Genomic DNA, 21,221 nt, shown 5'->3' with positions numbered 1-21,221 from the left:
AGAATATCACTAAGGTAGCTTCTGGCACGTTGAAAAGGGTAGATTGAAACTATTAGCCTTGCTCTGAATGGAGAAAATAATACAAAGGAGTCATAATATTTACAGTTTAGTGTGGCCCCTGAAAAATGAATATGGTACTTATTTTCACACAAAATGGCAAACAAATGGGAAGCCTTCATATACTGTTAGCCTTAGGAATAAACTGTTTAAAAATTGTAAGATTTCTATTAAATGTAGTAAGTGAAAAAGAAACTTGTTGGAATTTATAATGCAGTTAGTTTGTGTGGTTATATGAAACTAGAAGTGAAGTTACTGTCCTGTGATTATGCTTCTGAAAATATTTTTGGCCAAGATATGTTATCACATAGGGCCATAATTTATAACTAGTCTCACTTTCCCATTTCATTTTTATTCTCAATCCTGTTAGCTGAATTTTGTAAAACATTTTTAAAATTGTTGACATATGGCCCTGGAAGTTCTGTTGAACCAAGCTGGGATAAGGTGTGGAGAGACATGAGATGGCATATTATTTTCTTCCAGTGTTTGCCAGAATTTAAATGTTAAACTATTTTTGCTCCCATAAGGATAACTAAAATAATTAATTTTGTGGAAGTAGTATAATGTGAATCACATCAAAATAATTTATTGAAGCCTTAAAAAACAAAGTTTTATATATATACCTTAAAAATTATCATATTGTATCAAAATTCTGTTCATGTCTCAATAAGTACATTTATGGAAGCTACTATAAATTTATTCTTGCCCATACACAATTATATACTCATTTGAGAAGAACAAAGGAAATAACGTGTTTATACATATTTATTAAAATTAACTAGTCATCTGCCAAAATCCAGTTATTTCACTGATTCAACTTTTTAAGCAAATTTGTTTAAACAGTCAAAGAAATCCTGATACTATAGCTAATCTTATTTTATATAAACACTTTGCCTACTTAATAAGAGTGTGATTCTGCAACCTGTACGCTCAGAAAAATGAGAAATTATACCCCATTTGATTCAAATGTATAATATGTCAAGATCATTGTATTGTCATGCGCAACTAATAAAAAATAATAAAATAAAATAAAGACAAGCAGTAAAGACATAATTTGTCAGTACACATGGAACCCTGACTGTTTTTATAATGGCAAAGCAAAGCAATCAAATTCACAAAACTAGGAAGAATATAATTTTTTTCTTTCTAAGCATTTTATATTACTTTAAAAATGTAAACTCTCTTTTTCAGGTAATCCACTGATCCCATATGGAAAGCATCATGCATATTATTAGAGGTTTTTCATATCATTTATTTCAGCTCAACATTTCAGAAACCACAATAATAATTTCACTAGAATATAGTTTTATTTTGTTTTGTTTTCTATCTCAATTTGTTTATTTTCTGAAAATCCACATGGAAACATAGCCAAAAATGAATAATATTTATTCAAATTGCTGGCATGTGGGAGCTAAGTGCAGATATTATATGGTTTCTGTTAGATGGTAAAAACTATGAAAATTTCTAGGCTTCAGTATATAATGATTTATTTAAAACATCAAAATATAATAATAAGAATTTATATTTATAGTCTAATGTGTTTTTAAGAATGAAAAAATAACCAAACATCATGTCATTGTTTTATCATGAATTTCATCCAGGATACATATACCTATTTAATATGAATATCATATTATTAACATGAAAATGGTCAAAAGGTGTAAATGAAGAATGTTGCAGGAAAAAAAAGCAAATTTAATCGAGACTCATGTTCATAAGTCATTCCACTTAATTGGTAATTTAAATTTATTTTATTTTATTTCATTTGTGGATATATATCATAATGGGATCTCTCATTAAAAAGGGAGAAAGTGGATTTTGTGTGTGGGGGTACCTACTGTGTGCTAGTCTCTTTGCTAGGTTCTTTGTATCTGTTATGTCATTTCCAGATATTTGAGTATGTTGTTTGTAGAAAACAATCCCCTGAAAGAATATGAAATCATTAAATTTTATGTTTGTCTTTTACATAAGAACCCAAAATTCTGGGCTGGGATTGTGGCTCAGCGGTAGAGCACTCACCTAGCGTGGGCGGGGCCCGGGTTCGATCCTCAGCACCACATAAAAATAAAGGCATTGTGTTGTGTCCATCTACACCTAAAATATTAAAAAAAGAACCTAAAATGCTAATAGGATGTAGGATAAATAGAATCTACATTTAAACCTACTGTAACCCAATAGCTAATCTAGAGTTTAAAATAGCTGTAGCATAAGATCAGAAAATCTTCCACATGATGAATTACTTTTGTTTTTTAGTTTGTTTGTAGCAGTGATTAAGCCTGGGGTGCTTAACCACTGAATCACAGTTCCAGTCCTCTTCATTTTTTATTTTTAAGACAGGGTCTTGCTGAATTGCCTCAGCCTCCCGAGTTGCTGGGATTGCAGGCTTGCACCATCACATCCAGCTGAATTTTATGTTTTGTGTCTAACAGGTAAATGTTTTGCCTCTCCAAGACTTTAAATTCTTAGGTTGACATGTTATTTTACACAGAATACCTCCCTGGAGATTAATTAATTACACATAAGCAACCATCCTCCAAGGAGAGAAATCTTTGCTATTACCAGTGATACAGTTTTATGACAATATAGCAGCACACAGCTCTGTTTCTGGAGTACAAATAGAAATTAACCAGAGCAAGTGGTATTATTTAAAACTATACCACAATTCTTTTAGTTCAACTACTGTTGCAGTGTGTTTAAGTGAAGGGGGAAAGCAGTATAAATATACACTATTTTTGTTGTAATGACAAATTTTACAAAAGGGCTATTTTTATGTAGATCATCAATTTAAGGTAGGTCAATGAACTTAAGTAAAACATGAAAACATAAATCTGAAAAATTATTTTTGGACTTCTTTAACAATTAGAGAAATTCAAATCAAAACTACTCTTAAGATTTCATCTCATTCCTATCAGAATGGCAATTATCAAGAATACAAGTAACAATAAATGTTGGCGAGGATGTGGGGGAAAAAGGCACACTCATACATTGCTGGTAGGACTGCAAATTGGTGCAGCCAATATGGAAAGCAGTATGGAGATTCCTCAGAAAACTTGGAATGGAACCACCATTTCACTCAGCTACCCCACTCCTCGGTTTATACCCAAAGGACTTAAAAGCAGCATACCACAGTGACACAGCCTCATCAATTTTTATAACAGCTCAACTCACAATAGCTAAAGTATGGAGCCAACTTTTGTGCCCTTCAACAAATGAATAAATAAAGAAAATGTTGTTTATATATACACAATGGAATATTATTCATCCTTAAAGAAGAATGAAATTATGGCATTTGCGTGTAAATGGATGGAGCTGGAGAATATCATGCTAACCAAAGAAAGCCAGTCCCCCCAAACCAAAGGCTGAATATTTTCTCTGATATGTGGATTCTAATTCACAGCAAGGAGGGGAGCAGCTAGGGATGAATAGAGGTACTTTGAATTAGTCAGAGGGGAGTGAAGGGATGGGAAGGGTCATGGGGGTAGAAAGAATAGTAGAATGAATTGGACATTATTACCCTACGTGTATATATGATTACATGACTGGTGTGAACCTACATCATGTACAACCAGAAGAATAAGAAGTTATCCTCCATTTATGCATCATGTGTCAAAATGCATTCTATTGTCATGTATAACTAATTAGAATAAATAAAAAATATTGTCCTTAGTTTCCTCATGCACACTTGAGCAATTAGTTAAAAACAGGTAGAGATAACAATGCATTCTTATATAGTAGAGTCACTCACAATTAAGATACTACTTTAGTTATAAAATTATGTCTCATATTTTCTTAATCATCATTCAATAAGTCCTAAGGACTTTGTTTATTGGACTAAAGCTGATTCTGGGCAGGATATCACATTTTGAATTTAAAGTAACAGACAATATAATGACTGTGACTGATATCTAGTTGATGACTACAATAGAAGTTTTTCTAGAAAATCCAGTGCTGGCCCAGTATGTGTCAGTCCTACACCCAACAAAGGAGTAATGACAGGTGCCTTTGACAGAAAATAGTATTACAAAATCAACATTTGTATCACGGTCTTATTTGTATAAATTCTTGGCTCTGACCTATAGTAGGAAAGGCAGCATTAAGATGTTCTAGGACGTGGGAGAGGAATGGGAAGTCAAAGCCAACTGGCTGAAGCAGTCGTCATTTCAGGATTATGTGGGCTGCAAGTTCCTCAAGGGCAGGGTCAGTTCTAATTTGTGGTCTGTACTCCCATTTTGTCTAACACAGTAATCTCCACCAAGTACATGTGCAACAAACATATGTTGAAGATGGTAATACTGGCTCTGAAGAGTTAAGTTGATCAGAAAAACAATGAGAGAGTATTGTTAATCACAAACTTTGATAGAATGGGCAATAATCCTATTACTGAGTCAAATGACCTACTATTTCAATATATAAGTGCTATCATCCAAGGGTGCTGCCCACTGGTATTCAGCCTCCTCAAATAATAACACACATTACAAAGATCCAACCAAATCTTTATTCCAGACCTATAAAGAGATTATCTCTGATTAGGCAGGGCCTTAGCTTTAACAAATTCAAAGTGGATTATCAGAACAAGGGGAATTATCTGAAAGACTTACTAAAGGAAATATAAATCTTGCATTTACTTTTTATTTTCAGTTCAATATTTTTTATTTTAATTTGTTCTTTTTAGAGATCCGTGACAACAGAGTTATTTTGACATATTATACATACATGGAGTATAACTTCCCATTCTTGTGGTTGTATGTGATGTGGAGTTACACTGGTCATGTATTCATATGTGAACATAGGAAGGTAATGTTCAATTCATTATTTTGTCTTTCCTATTCCCACCCCACTTCCTTCCGTTCATTCCCCTTTGTCTAATCCAATTAACATCTATTCTTCTTTCCAGCCCTTTAGTGTGTATTAGCATCCACATTTACTTTTAATAATCAGCCAATATACCAACAATAATATTCTAGAAACTAGTCTTCATGCTGAATAGGGAGGTCAAACACAGGTAAATGGAACAACTGAGAAAAGAGAAGGCTTTATTTCCTCAAATATCTCATTTGATCATATAGATTACAGTTCATCCTTGGCCACTGAGCAGAACTGTAGTAAGTTTTCAGAGAAGGCTCATGAAGAAAACCAAATTGGAACCAAGATTTCCAAGATGTCAATACTTTCTGAGCATGGTTCATTCCTATTGTAAAAATGCATGCCCCAGCAATTATAATATATCATAATAGATGATGAAGTTATTCTAGTAAATGGTATGAGAATTAATCTAATACAATAATCAAAGAGGATTCCTTAATTGAAAAAAATATAAAAATAGTACTAAGAGATTGAAGAATGCTCACAAGAGTAAACCTTTACATAAGTGTAAAAGCAGAGATATGAGGAAAGAACAACTATAGAATAACAGGTCTTTCTCGCAAAAGTGTGGATGTTAAATGTTATCATAAAAATGATAACTATATGGGGTAATACATATGTTAATTAGCTATTCAGTCATTTCAAAATGTATATACACTTCAAAGTGTTTTACATAGTAAATACATACATTTTAACTGTCAATTTGTAATTTTTTTCACAATTTTTTAAAAGCTGATTTTAAAGGACACTTCATAGAGAAGATTTATCTGAAAATGAAAGAAATACATACTTAATTCTTCTGTATATAATCATTTTCTACCCTTTGTCTTTTATGTCTGAAGAAAAGATATTTCTCCTTTCCAGTTTTTTTTTCTATTTGTATGTTTGTTCCCATTTTTTTTTCTGGACGTTTCAGTGGCCTTACTCCCTCAATGTCACCTTCTCTGTGTATTCTAGCTTCAATTTCATCTTTCTACTCCTTCAGTTCTTTTGGCCTACTTTGCATGCTCTGCCATTTTTATTCTCAAAGCAAGCAAACAAAAGTGCTCTTTTCTTGATTCCCTGCCTTCTTTGAGTTCTTCCTCTGTCCCATAATTATATTTCTTAATAATCTATACTTGCCATTTTACAATTTGGTTACCACCCCATTTCATTTTGCTTCCATTTTCTTCATGTTATTTTAAAATATACTTTTGACCTCCCTGTTCAACTGAAACTATACCATTAGCAAGTGTTCCTAACCAGGCATCTAGCCACAAGAACTCAGGGCATATACCCACAAGAGGTCTTGTAACTTGCATCAGAAAAAAATAATTTTGATTTTTATTAACCTATCTGAAGTCTTCAATTTTCTTCTATTATGATAATAAGCAACAACAAACCACAATAATATTAGCAGTATCTATGGTTGCCACCAAGAGAAATCACAAATGTTTTTATATCACAAAACTGTCCTTACAGATATCTTAAAATATCATTTACACTTATCTCTGCTCTAGAATTATGTTAGGTATTAAATGGAACATGATTAAAGTTTTCTTATATATAGATGCTTATGCCACATACATGGTCAACTATTGGGCAATTCGTGCATCTGCCAAAGAGTAAAGTCACTTGTTCTCACATTGGTGACCCAGACATATAAGTTGTTTTCTCATATTTCATATCTATAATTATTCATTGATTAATTTATAGGAAATGTAAGTCAAAGATCACTTCAGTATTTAGTGTTCTTATTCAATCTATATATTTAAGGAACAGCAATCTCTTTTATTATTAAAATATTTTTTAGTTGTTGATGGACCTTTGTTTTATTTATTTATATGTGTTGCTGAGAATCAAACCCAGAGCTTCACCCATGCTAGGCAAACACCTTATCACTGAGGCACAACGCCACTCCCCAAGGAACAGCAATCTTAACACTGAAGTTTTGTTAAAAATAAAGCATAATAATAAATTGTCTATATTTTACTTTAAAAATTAATTTTATTGGCAGATAAAATTGCATATATTTATTGTATTAATCATGGTGCTTTGGAATAAACATGTACATGTGGAATAAGCTAGTTAACATACCCATTAACTCACATAGTTATAACTTTTGTGTAAGAACATACATCATCTAGTCTTAGCTTTTCAAGAATAAATATATTATTATTAAGTATAGTCACTATGTTGTATATTAAATCTCAAATTTATTTCTCTTGTTGAACTAAAATTTTGTGTACTTTGTATCACCACCCCCCAAAAAATCCCCAGTTCTTGGTAACCACTATTCTATTCTCTAGTTCTATGAGATCAAAAGTTTGAGGATCCACATATGAGTGAGATCATGCAGCATTTGGCTTATTCAATTAACATAATGTTTTCCATGTTCATTACAGTATCATAGTAAAAGGATCTCCTCTTCCTCCTCCTCCTCCTCTTTTTCCTCTCCTTCTTTTTTTTTTTTTCTCTTCTTTTTGCAGTGCTGGGGTTTGAAACCAGAGGTGCTCTACCACCAAATTAGCTTTTTATTTATCTGGAGGCAGGGTTTTACTCAGCTGCCCAGGCTGGCCTCAAGTTTGTAATACTCCTGCCTAAGGCTTCCTAGTACTGGGATTACAGGTGTGTGCTACTGAGCCCAGCTTTTTTTTTAATGACTGAATCATATTAAATTTTGTATATATATATATATATATATATATATATATATATATATATATATATATATATATATATATATATCAGTTTTTCTTTATCCATTTGTGTGTTAATGGACTCTCAAGTTGATTTCATTTTGTGTCTATTGTGATTAGTGCTGCAATAAACAGCACTGCAAATATCTTTTTGACATACTGATTTTATTTCTGTTGGATATATACCTCATAATGGATTTGTTGAATTGTTTGTTATGTCTATTTTTAATTTTTAAGGAACTTCCATAATATTTCCATAATGACTGTAAAATTTACATCCATACCAAAATGTTCAAGGGTTCCACCTTTCTCCACATCAACAACTGTTGTAATCATTTGTCATTTTGAAAACAGCCATTCTAACAGAGGTGAAGCTTCATTGCAGCTTTAATTTGCATTTCCCTGATGATCCTTGATTTTGAGCATTTTTTTTTCATATACCTGTTGGCCATTCAAATGCCTTCTTTTGAGAAATGCCTATTTAGGTCCTTTGCTCATTTTTAAATCATTTTTTCTTGATATTCAGTTACTTGAATTTCTTATCTATTTTGGATTTAACCACTCCTCATCAAATATGTATGGTTTGTGCAAATATTTTCTACCATTCTGTCTCTTTACCACTTCACTCTGTTAACTTTCTTTTCCCTTCTCTCTCTCTCTCTCTCTCTCTCTCTCTCTCTCACACACACACACACACACACACACACACACACACTTTGCAGAAGATTCTTAGTTTGATGTAACCCAAATCATCTATTTTTGCCTGTGTTTTGGGGATCATATCAAAAAATCATTACATAGACTGTCAAGTTTCCCACAGGTTTTCTTCTAGTAGCCCCAGAGCTTTGGGTCTTACATTTAATTCTTTAATGCATTTTTAATTTGATTTTTGTATATGCTGTGTGATAGGGCTAATTTGATTATTCTGCATGTAGTTTTCCAGTTGTCCTAATATCACTTATTGAAGATGGTATATTTTCTCTATTGTGTGTTCCTGGCATTTTTTTGTTGAAAATCAATTGTGTATAAATGCATGGATTTATTTCTGAGCACTCTGTTGTGTTCTACTAGTCTATGGGTCTGTTTTTATGCTAGTAGCATGCTTTGGTTACGAAAGCTTTGTAATATATTTTCAAATCAGGTAGTGTGATGCCTCCAGCTTTGTTCTTTTTGATTAAGACTGCTTTGAACATTCAGTATTTTTGTGATTCTATATTTATTTTAAAAATATTTTTGTTTATATCTGTGAAGAGTGTCATTGATATTTTCATAGGAATTACATTGAATCATAAGTAGCTTTGGTTACTATAGACATTTACCAATATTATATCTTAACAATCCATGCACCTGGCATATATCTTTACATTTCCTTGAGTCTTCTTCAATTTATTACATCAATGTTTAAAAGTTTTGGATGTAGAGATCTTTCACTTCCATGATAAAACGTCTTACTAATTTTTTTGTAGATATTGTAAATGAGATTTTTTAAAAAATATTCATTTTTAAGTTATGGGTGGATACAATATCTTTATTTTATTTTTATATGGTGCTGAGGATTGAACCCAGTGTCTTATTCATGCTAAGCAAGCACTGTACCTCTGAGCCACAACCCCAGCCCTGCATATAAGATTTTTAAAAATTTATTTTTCATATAGTTTGTTTTTAGTTTATAACACTACTGAAGCTTGGGGATGTAGCTCAGTGGTCGTGCTTGCCTAGTATATGCCAGGCCCTGAGATTGAACCCTAACACTGAGGTTTAAAAAAAAGAACTATGATTTTTTTTGAATGCTTCATTTATATCCTGAAACTATACTGATATCATTTATTAGTTCTAACAGGAAGTTTTGTTCTTGAGTCTGGGTAACAGACAGAAAAGAAACAAAGAAAGAAAAATATATTTGCTGAAATAACACAAGGTAATTTACCTAAGTTAAAGACCAGTTGAAGACAGCCAGGCTTAGAAAAGGCATAACCTAGGTAACATACAGGGATCCAAGCAGAAGAAGAAAGAGATGAATTAAGTGATGATGTTTTTTTCTCTCTGCTCAAAACCCAAAGTTCAGCACAACATTGAATGGACCTAGCTTGGGTCATATTTCCAATTCTTAGCTTGAAAGGATAGGATTCCTGGAAGTATCCCAGCTAAATTACATTTTATATATTGTAATGGATGTCTCTATCTATCACAGATTCAGAAGAAACATTAAAAATCTGGCTGATAGATTAATGTGCTTTATTAATTTAAGTAAATATATATGTATTTATATATTTGACTCAATCATTTCCTTCACAAATCTACCAGTTATTTTACTATCATTTATACAAACCTAATAGTAATTCTAAAGAACTTCAAAACCATCCTTTTATTTACAAAAAAAGTAGAATCTCAAAGCTGTAGTCTTCCATATAGTAATCTCAGAAAACATCAAGTTGACTGCTCATGAAAACAATTACAAACCTTCTTTATAATTATGGGTGGAGAAAGTGAGATGAGTCCTCAGCAATGTCAATCATTACAATTAACTTATGACTTTTGAGTATAGTTATTTGTTTCCATCTGTATTGCTCAGTCCAGACTTCTGAATATGAAATACCTAAGCAAATGTGTATGTCTAAATAAAATATCCAAACAAAATTTTACAAAGGGGTGTCCATTCAGCCACTATAAAAGTTTTTCCATACTCCTTTGGATATTTTTAGGGATCCCAAGTACTGCACAGACTGCTGGAAGTTTTGTGACATCTATGTTCTTACCTTGTTGCAGTGTGAGGGTTGATAAACTTATGACTGAACATAAACCTTCAACTTTTGTCTGAGATTTTCATAGAAAATATATGCTATAGTAGCATATTTTACAATGTTTGGATTGGGTATTTATGCTAAGTTTTCAGTTTTTTTTCTTTTAATTGGTAATAATCTTTCTATTCCTTTATCTGGATGACTAAAAATTGTCCTCTTATAAAGGATTAACAAAAAGAAGAGAGTTTGAAGTTGAATTGCAGCTGTCTATTACCAGAATAGTTGAGAGGAATAGGGAGGTTCCCCTAACCACAGCAGGTATTATGCAGTAGCAGAAATAACACTGAAATAAAGCTTTTGTAATAAAGATCATTCTCTTGAACCTCCCCAACTGGTTAGGGTTGGTTTCGGCTAAGGTGGGGCTTGCTCTGCTATTACATTGCTGTTATTACTGATAATTATTTTTATTGTGCTATGTAATATCTACATAGCATTTTATAGCATAACACATAAAAGCAGCTTCCTTCCCTATAGTTCTTTAAATATCACTTGGGCTACATATTCAGGTGGATGAACTTTTAAAAAAGGTGACTTCATGCTGAATTTATACACATCTCATTATCGTTTTGAACTTCATAGATATTTTTTGTACACTTATTTTTGGTACTGGGGATTGAACCCAGAGCCTCATTCATGTTACCACACTCTACTGCTGAGATATACCCCTACTCCCTATTTAAAATGAAAGATCTGAAAAGATTCTTCATCCCATCCCCACCCCCAACTCCCCAACCCCCAAAAAACACTATCAGCTCTGCTTGACATCTTACTTTGGGGGACAAGTCTTTCTTTTTTTATATTTTTTTATTGGTTGTTCAAAACATTACAAAGCTCATGACATATCATCTTTCATACATTTGACTCAATTGGGTTATGAACTCCCATTTTTACCCCAAATACAAATTGCATAATCACATCGGTTACACACTCACATTTTTACATAATGGCATATTAGTGACTGTTGTATTCTGCTACCTTTCCTATCCCCTACTATCCCCCCTCCCCTCCCCTCCCATCTTCCCTCTCTACCTCATCTGCTGTTGTTCAATTCTCTCCCTTGTTTCCCCCCCCCTTTCCCCTCACATCCTCTTCTATGTAATTTTGTGTAGCATTGAGGGTCTCCTATCATTTCCATATGCTTTCCCTTCTCTCTCCCTTTCTCTCCCCCCACTCGTCTTTGTTTAATGTTAATCTTTTCCTCATGCTCTTCCTCCCTGCTCTGTTCTTAGTTGCTCTCTTTATATCAAAGAAGACATTTGGCATTTGTTTTTTAAGGATTGGCTAGCTTCGCTTAGCATAATCTGCTCTAATGCCATCCATTTCCCTGCAAATTCTATGATTTTGTCATTTTTTAGTGCTGCATAGTACTCCATTGTGTATAGATGCCACATTTTTTTTTTATCCATTCATCTATTGAAGGGCATCTAGGTTGGTTCCACAGTCTAGCTATTGTGAATTGTGCCGCTATGATCATTGATGTGGCAGTATCCCTATAGTACGCTCTTTTAAGATCCTCAGGGAATAGGGGGACAAGTCTTTCTTCCTTCATTCCATTCATTCATCTGCTTATCCATTCACTCAAAACATTTTTATTTGGCATCCCAGAATAAAAAGAATGGGATCTACTTTTTTGTCAAACAAAACCAGACATAGGTGCCAAAAGCATGCACTGGAGAAAAGACAGCATCTTCAACAAATGGTGCTGTGAAAACTGGAAATCCATATGCAACAAAATGAAATTGAATCCCTATCTCTCACCAAGCAGAAAAGTTAACTCAAAATCGATCAACGATCTAGAAATTAAACCAGAGACTCTGTGTCTAATAGAACAAAATTTTGAATAATAGTTACTAATACCAATCAGAAACTTCACTCAATCACATTTAGGCGATGCGGGTATGAACAGACAACTAATAGAAATTTCCTTGAAGCCATTTCCTTGGAGCCATCATGATCCACAAGGGTTTTCTAATATTTACAGAGACAGATTACTTAGAACCAATGTATTCCCTTTTAGAGCTACACTGGAAATATTCCAATTAGTTATGTTGGATCAGTGAACAAAATACCTACGATAAACCCAAAACTAACCCTAAACATTTGGTAATATAAATGGATAAAGCAACCCCAAACATGAAATACTTCAGAATGGTTGGTCACAAGATTAACGTTTTTGTGGGTCCACACAATCCTTCTTGGCATTGAAGAAGAAAGGTTACAGTATTACATGTCCACGTCTGGCTAATTTGAAATGTCAAGATACATTTCTGTATGTGTTTGTACAATGTACATATCTGTTTTGTTAGGAACAATCACATTTAAAAGAACCATATTGTTTCAACTGTCTCTCTACTCCTGAATCCCCTACATCCTACATACATATCCATATATATATATATATATATATATATATATATATATATATATTGCTAGTGAGTGTATTCATCATTCTCTTGGTTTATTTTACATAGTATTCTCTAGGAAAATTAAAACCAAAATTAATTACATGGTTTTAGAAATCATTGTTTTAATCTCCTTGATGAAGACATCAAAATTTTCTGAAAGGATTCAAATTCTTTATAGTAGTTTAATACTCCTAATTAAATTTTACAGAATTATAGATTATACTAGTATATCATGTATAGACATATCATGTTACTTTGTGATATATTACACTTTATACATCTGGACAGTGAAACTGTGCCATTGAGTTCAGGTGTTAAACTGTAATATTTTAGCTTGGCCATTTGAATTATAATGCCCTGACCAAATTACCCTCTAGTGTTCTGAATGTATAAGTAGGAAGCCCTGAATTCCATAAAATAATGTAAAATTTTTGGTTTAGATGTAGTGGAATAGGTTGGATGTTTTATAAATCTTGACGTGTTTCATGAGAAGTTGTATCTATAGATTTATTTTTTCTATTGAACTTAACTTTAATTATGGGTAAAATAAACCTTTTATTTGTGATAAAAATACTTCATTAAAACATAATTTCCACTCCAGTTCCCATCACAGCATATTTGGACTAGAGATCTTAACTTTGTTTCTCAGCATGTGAATAAATATAAATTTTCATGTATGTCAGACACACCCAACGAAACCAGTTTTAAATTTGTACACACTTGCCTTGCTCAGCTTGGCAAATCGCAGCATGCTATAGTCTCTAGTACATTCATGAGTCATTAAAACTTTTTTAAAAAGACTTCTTGAATTCCACCTTGTCAACACTGATGATAATTAGAAAGGAAATGTAATTGATTTATTCACAAATAAGCCCACTTAAAATTACATCCTATCTTTGTCATCAGTTACACTTCTTCAAGTATGCTGGCCTGTAAGAAATAAAATGCTTTCTATCTCCCACAGAGAAAAATGGTTTACCATTAAGTGGAATAATTGATTTCAATGGTAGACTTAGCTGTCACCCATAACCTTAAGAAAGAAATTTTTCATTATGTAGTTAAACTAAGCAGTCAGTTTTGAAGCCCAAATCCTTCAAACCACTGAGTTTGGGTTAATTTTACAAGGCATGGTGAGTACAAGATAACTACACAGAATTAAGGAAGATAATTTGAGAAAATATTAGCATTTACTAAGATTTTGTTTTACATATAAAATGCATTGAAGCAGATTGTTAAAATATTTATCTATTTATTTACTTATTTCTCAGTATTGGAGATAGATCCCAGAAGTACTCTACCAGTTTTTTTTATTTTGAAACAGGGCCTCTCTAAATTGCCAGGGTTGGCCTTGAACTTGCAGTTCTCCTGCCTCAGTTTCCCAAGTGGATGGAATTACAGGTGTGCCCTATCGTGCCCTATTGATGTTTAATGGGGAAAAACTTAAAATAATGGCATAAACCTTCTCAGGCCCCTGGGCACTCCAATCACTCATTCATTTCTTTATTCATTTATTCATTTGTGCAGCTAATATATTATGTGCTCTATCTCTGTGTCAGTTCCTGTTCTTGGTTTTGGGAATATTATGCTCAGAAAAACTCAATACACTTACTATGCAATGTGATCTTTGTTTTGATGTGTTTAAGAATGGGACACTATTGAAATACACAAGAAGAAAACTTAACACAATCAGGAATGGCATTGGGAAAGTGACATTTAAGCTTAGATATGAAGCCAAGAGGAATGAAGTGGGTTGGGAGATTCAGATATAGCAAGGAGTCGATGTGTACAGAGGACTGGAAGAAATCATGTTGAAGCCGAGTTTATTGTTGTCTAGGGTTTCTTCACACAATTATATTCCCCTAGTAAAGCAAGTGCCCTGTTTCTCTTCTCATGGCAGAGTTGAGTTGGGTAATTGTTTTTATTTTTAATTTAAGATGAAAATGCAATAAAATATGTTTATATATAGAATATAGAGAAAGTGAAGATTCATAAGAGGGAATCAGCTATCATGAAATGTGTATTCCTTCACAGGGGCCCTCAGCCAAATTAACCAGGTGGCATGTACAGGAGCCTATGCATGAAACAGTTGGTTAAATCAAAGAAACTGATTATTAGACCATATATTTAAATGGTTCATTTTTAATAATTTTGCTTCCATTGTTTAGTACTTAAAAAAATTGAGTGGAAAAAAATAAGAGCACCTCTCACTTGTCTAAGACAACTATGAATTTCCATTTTCAGCTATGATGGCTGTCATCTAGTCAGAATGGTTTTGGAGAAGACACTGAGAACAGAGAACAAACAGAGAAAGCATCTGGTACAAATACATTCAAAACACTAAATTTGAGTCCTTCTATTAAGCATATCTATTGAAGTATCTATAGGTATTTTTATTGGAAAATGAAATATTGCTCCATGCACTATCTCTCTGTTAAAAATATACTATGCTTTTATATGGATGATACTCATTAAATGTCAGCATCAGCTTGGGGCCCAGCCTTAGTCTGAATAATTTCACCCCTAAAGCTTGAATCTCTGTTACATAGTTTCTATCACTCTGAGTGCCTGGAGTGAAAGCTGCATCAATGGTTCTATTGTCACAAGGTAATCCTTTATCCTCCAAGCATCTTCTCACAAAACATGTCCTTGTTCAGAAATAAAATACAAGCTACTTCATTTATTTACCATTGGAAATTCTTGTTCTAAATGGTTTTGAAATCTCCAGGGAGGAAAGTAGATGCTGTAAATGAAATTCTTTCTGCCATAAAATAGAACCATCTGTAGAGAGCCTGTGGTTATTGTGAGGACACTACATGACATCCAAAAATTTATGTGTTATTTTATATCCTAATTTTGTATTTATATCATGGGTATGTGCAGTTATTTGGCCTTTACATTCCTCAGGTAGTTTTAAGACAACACCAAATGCTGAGGCAAGTTGAAAAAAAAATTCCACTTGTGTTTTGGAGTGTTGTTAGAGTAGAAAGAATTTAATTAGAATCAGTCTTATCTGTACATCAGACAAGGACATTTTTTTCTTTATGAGAACTTTGATGATGAGTTTAATAACATGAGCAAGTAATCATGTTGCTGCATCTCCACAAATTATCATAATAACACCTTTCCCCATAGTTAGAGACATTTTCCTAGACAATCAAACTCTGCCAACATATATCTAAGTTAAATGTGTAAACGCCAGTGACACAGAAAGCACCGAGAAGGTAATGATCAAATGACTCCTTGTATAGTTTTCATAAAGAATGCCATAAAAAAAATTTAGGAGAAAAAAGTCTAGAAATATAAATGTTGGGAGACACTTCAAACCTCAAAATTGAATGAATATGAGGCAACAAATTTTGGTAGAAAGTATACTAAATGGGAGCCAAGAAAGTTGAATTCAGGTCCTGGTATTGCCACTATCCAGCTGAGTGAACTTGAGCGCATAACTTCTTTTATAGGTTCTTTTTTAGTTATACATGAAAGTGGAATACATTTTGACATAATTATACAAGCATGGGATATATTTCCCTTTAATTAAAACCCCAGTACCTCTCCTTACCCTTCCCTGTCCCCACCCTCTGCTCGCTTTCCTCTTTTGATCTCTGTTTATTCATAAAATGACAGAATTCATGATCTCTCTAGTCTCTTCCAAATCTGAAGGCTCTGGTGATGCAATTACCATTTTTGAGTGCTTACATTGTTTTAATTCTTCTTGAAATATCAAATTAGGAGAAATTTATATACTCCCATGTTTTATAAATCCTCAGAAAGTATTTCTATCCTTTGAATGAGCACTGAGGCAAAGGACAGTTTAAGAGATACATATTCATTTAATTTATATGAAATATGAAATTGCAATGTAATATGTAAGATTTCCTCCTAATTTTGGCTTATTTAAACTCTATGGCATTCTAGATATGGTTGAGAAAATTAATGATGGGAGAAAACATTTCTAGTTTGTTACTAAATATCATCTCTAATCCCTTCTTTCAGAAACCACCAGGAAAGAAATGTAACTTCAAATTTGTACACACACACACACACACACACACACTTTGAACACCCAGATTCAAAAAATAAAGTTTTCTCTTTCTCTTACCTCATCTTTCTCACAGGAACTTATCAGATTTGATGACAGTGGGGAAAGATTAAAACCCCTACTGGCAACAAGGGATTTAAGTGCCCTCCAATTTTTCATATGGCTATCTGATTTAAGAATGCTGTTGCACATGTTTAAAACTTGATGGAGGGAGTGTCTATAGACACAGAAACTATCATCTTTGGCAATGGCTGGCAAGTAATATAAAACAAAATACAAGATTTGGTTCTTTAAAATTGGTGCAAAACAGCACAAGTTGGAAAGGTGAATTACCCTCACTAAAACATATCAGAAGTATAACATAAAGGCACTTCTGAAAATAATCTAGTTGGGAAAGTGTTTTTTCACATAAGCTTGAATTTATGTTGAATGCCTGGTGGGGAGGGATCATGAATGTGATTTTTTATTAAATCTCAAAATACTTTGATAAAAATTGTAATTTTTTTAAAGTTATGTTTGCTGAAAAAGCCTGATTCCCACTCTTTTAAGCAATATATTCATATGAGGTCTTGAAAAACTGTGTCCATAGCAGCCAGAACAATGCTTTGCATGGAATAGAATTTCAAATATGCATTAGTTAATGAAAGGAATACATTTTAGAAACTTGGAATTTGAAAAAATCAATTAGTCTAAAGTACTTCAAAATTTCTAAAGTACTTCAAAATGAGGAAACTGAGGTCCAGAGAATAAAGTCAGTTGCCAAAGTTTATATCTATGAATATATCCATGAATTGAATCTCTTATGTAAAAGATATCAAAGACATTTTCTGTCAATATTGGTTCTAAAAGAAGATTATATAATTGATAGGTACATTTGTAATTATGGGAAGTTATGAAGAGCCTTGCTACAAAAAGAACCCACTAATGCAATTATATAATTACAAGGATAAGTGCTTTCTAGTGAGTTTCTTAAAGAGAGAAAATGAATATACTTGTGGCCAGTAACAACCAGTCTGAAAGAATATCTTTCTCTTAAACTAGAGGTGGAAACAATAAAATTAAGCTGTGAAACTTGAGCATTAACTTGTACAAAAAACTTTGGTTCAATTAAGTAATTTAATTTCAAATCAATAACCAATGTTTTAAATCCTAAAGAAAAAAAAGGATGGGGAGAAAAAGAACTGAAAAAAAAATCAACAGCCTCTGATTTTCATGCTCTCCAGTTTATTATTCCTTAGATTAATTTTCTCTTTTATCCATTAGTGAAATGTGCACATTTCCACATGAGTTAAATGATAACAGCTAGAATTTATCAAGTGTGTACTATATGCCAGCTCTCTTATATGAGCTTCACGTGTCTTAACTTTGTTAATTCTGAAATTAATTCTACCTTTGTGAAATTAAGTAGTATTGTTGTCAGCCTACTATTACAATTGAGGAAACTGAGGCACAGAAAGAATGAAGTAATTTGTCCAATGTTATATAGCTTATAATTAGTGGAGCTCAGAGCTAAACTTAAAAAGTCTGTCTCCAACAAACATTAAATCATCTAGGTGAATGAAGTTAAGATGAATAGAAACTAGCCATTATTTTCTGCTTACCTCCTAGTATTCTGGAGTTTCAATAATAAACAAAAATAAGCAAAACTTTTTAAAGTATAAAGGTTTATGACTAGAGAGAATAATATCATCAGAACAAATGATATTTTATCATAAAAGTGAAATTACATATTTTGAAAAGCAAGACAATAATCTCTTTGCCTACTATGAATCTCAAAATTTCTAAAGAAAAATAATTCTTATTTATTCATCAATGGAAAAATAAGGTAGAATAATTTAATGTTTAATTTTTATTTAGTGAACTAAACTAAATTAAAGCATCAGCCACTTGACAAGATTGAGACAGGAAATATAATGGAAGAACTCCAAGTACCACAAATATAGTATTTATGATGTTTTACATTGATATTTAATTACGGTATTCAATAAAAAAATACTGTACTAAGAAAATTAACAGAGAAAATGCCCCCTTGCAATCTTAATCATGCCAATTAAGAACCCAAAATATTCAAGCATGTTAAAAGCACTCATTTACATATAAAATATTTTTGCTAATTATAAAATGTTCTCATTTATTCATTCAATTAAGTTAAATGAACTAATGCATGATGAAGCACATTACATGATAAAATGTGTTATAAAATATAAGATTTAAAAAACAAAACTAGGGGCTAGAAAACCTTTATCTGGTAACCCCTTTTTAAACAACTTATCCTTCTGCATGCCTGAGGTTAGAAGTTGTTAATAGTAAAGATGTCCCTATTACCTCCTACATTCAGGGACTGGTGAAATAGAAATCATTCTCTTTACTCTCTTTTAAATTTTTTTAGCATCCTTAAGCACTTTAATACTAAGACCTTTGTCTATCCATCCAATTATAAGTAATTCCTGTCTCCAATAACTATAGTTTTTTGCAACTGAATTGAGTCAGTCAACATATATTAAATGGAAATAAGATTCCTTCTGGCTGTAAAAGATGCCCAGTATAGCCTTATGTATTTTTATATGAATATTGCTCTAATAGGTGGTTCTTTCTCTCAGCTAACCCTTGTCTCCAAAGTGGTACCCAAACAATTAAGATAAGGTGGAATTGACAAATACTATATATGGCCTTAAAATGGAATGAAATATAACATATAAATGAAAATAAAGTTTATTTAAATTAGAGGGGTGGGGAGAGAGGCTGTGACACATCTGAAAGGTGTAATGAATAAACACTTTGGCACCAAAATCAGACTCTGAAGCTTCAAACCAATGCTTCATTTAACTTCTGCAAGCTTCATTTTCCCTATCTACAAGATAGAGATCTTAATAATGTCTATTGGATAGAATTGCTATGAAGCTTAAAAATTAAATGGTAATTGCGAAAGCATTTAAGAATATGTCTGGCACATTATAAGCACTCAATAATCTCTAACTAAAAATACAAAATAAAAATAATATGTAGTTACCTCTTGACAAGGACCTTCCAATCTGTTAGCACGACATTTGTAACAGTAGTGTTCATATAACAATAGAAGAAAATTAATGGTTTAACTAAGTGTTAACTTCTGGAGTAGTAGGGACACAGCAGCAAGTATTTTAAATTAAAACTAAAGTAATATCTTTAAAATAGTCAAAATGAACTTGAACCACTATGAAGAGCAGTATGGAGATTCTTCAGAAAACTGGGAATGGAACCATCATTTGACCCAGCTATCCCACTCCCTGGTTTATACCCAAACGACTTAAAATCAGCATACTATAGTGACACAGCCACATCAATGTTTATAACAGCTCAATTTACAATAGCTAGACTATGGAACCAACCTAGGTGTCCCTCAATAAATGAATGGATAAAGAAAATGTGGTATATATACTCAATGGAATATTACTCAATTTCATAGAAGAGTAAAATTATGGAATTTGGCAGTAAATGGTTGGAGTTGGAGAATATTGTGCTAAGCTAAATAAGCCAATCCCACAAAACCAAAGGCTGAATGTTTTCTTTAATATGTGGATGCTAATTCACAATAAGACAGGGGGGCACTAGGGAAGAATAGTGTCACCTTAGATTAGGTAGAAGGAAATGATGGGAGGGGAGGGTATAAGGGGATAGGAAAGATAGTAGAATGAAACAGACATTTTACTGTATGTATATATGTGACCAATATGATCTGTAACATGTGCCCTCAGGAAAATGAGAAATTATTTCTCCTCTAAGTATGATATATCAAAGTGCATAAGTGCATTCTACTGTCATGTGTAACTAATTAAAATATATATATATATCACATTATTTTTAAAAAATAAAATAAGAAAAATGAACTTGAAATTCATATTTTGTTCGTCTATTTTCCAGGCAAATTATTTCCTCATAAGTCTAGCCTCCACGCAAATCAATGCATATTTTGATTTTGAGGAGTATAAAATTATTTATAATATTTTTATATTCTAAAATGTTGGAATTGATATAATAATATTGTTTCATTACCATATTACTTTAAGGCCTTGCTAAAAATAGAAATTAGTGAGAGTAATCTGACATATGAAAAATAATGTCACTGGGGCTGGGGTTGTAGCTCAGTGGTAGAGAGCTTGTCTCATATATATGAGGCCCTGGGTTCAATCCTCAGCACCACATGAAAATAAGTAAATAAAATATAGGTATTGTGTCCAAATACAAGTATTTTTTTTTTAAATGTCACTAATGCAAAGGATTTTTTTCTCCCTGAACTAGCACTTCAGCAAAATATCAAATTTTAAGCACTTTTCTCAATTTCTCCATCTAAATATCTGGATAACTTTTAGATGAAATTAGCCAAAAGGTAGGATATTAT

This window comes from Marmota monax, unplaced genomic scaffold (assembly GCF_021218885.2).
Source record: "Marmota monax isolate L192 unplaced genomic scaffold, Marmota_monax_Labrador192_F-V1.1 WCK01_AAM20220418_F8-fsc00176, whole genome shotgun sequence".
NCBI classification, from domain to species: Eukaryota; Metazoa; Chordata; class Mammalia; order Rodentia; family Sciuridae; genus Marmota; species Marmota monax.
The sequence above is the reverse complement of the archived record's forward strand: the minus strand, read 5'-3'. Positions refer to the sequence as shown.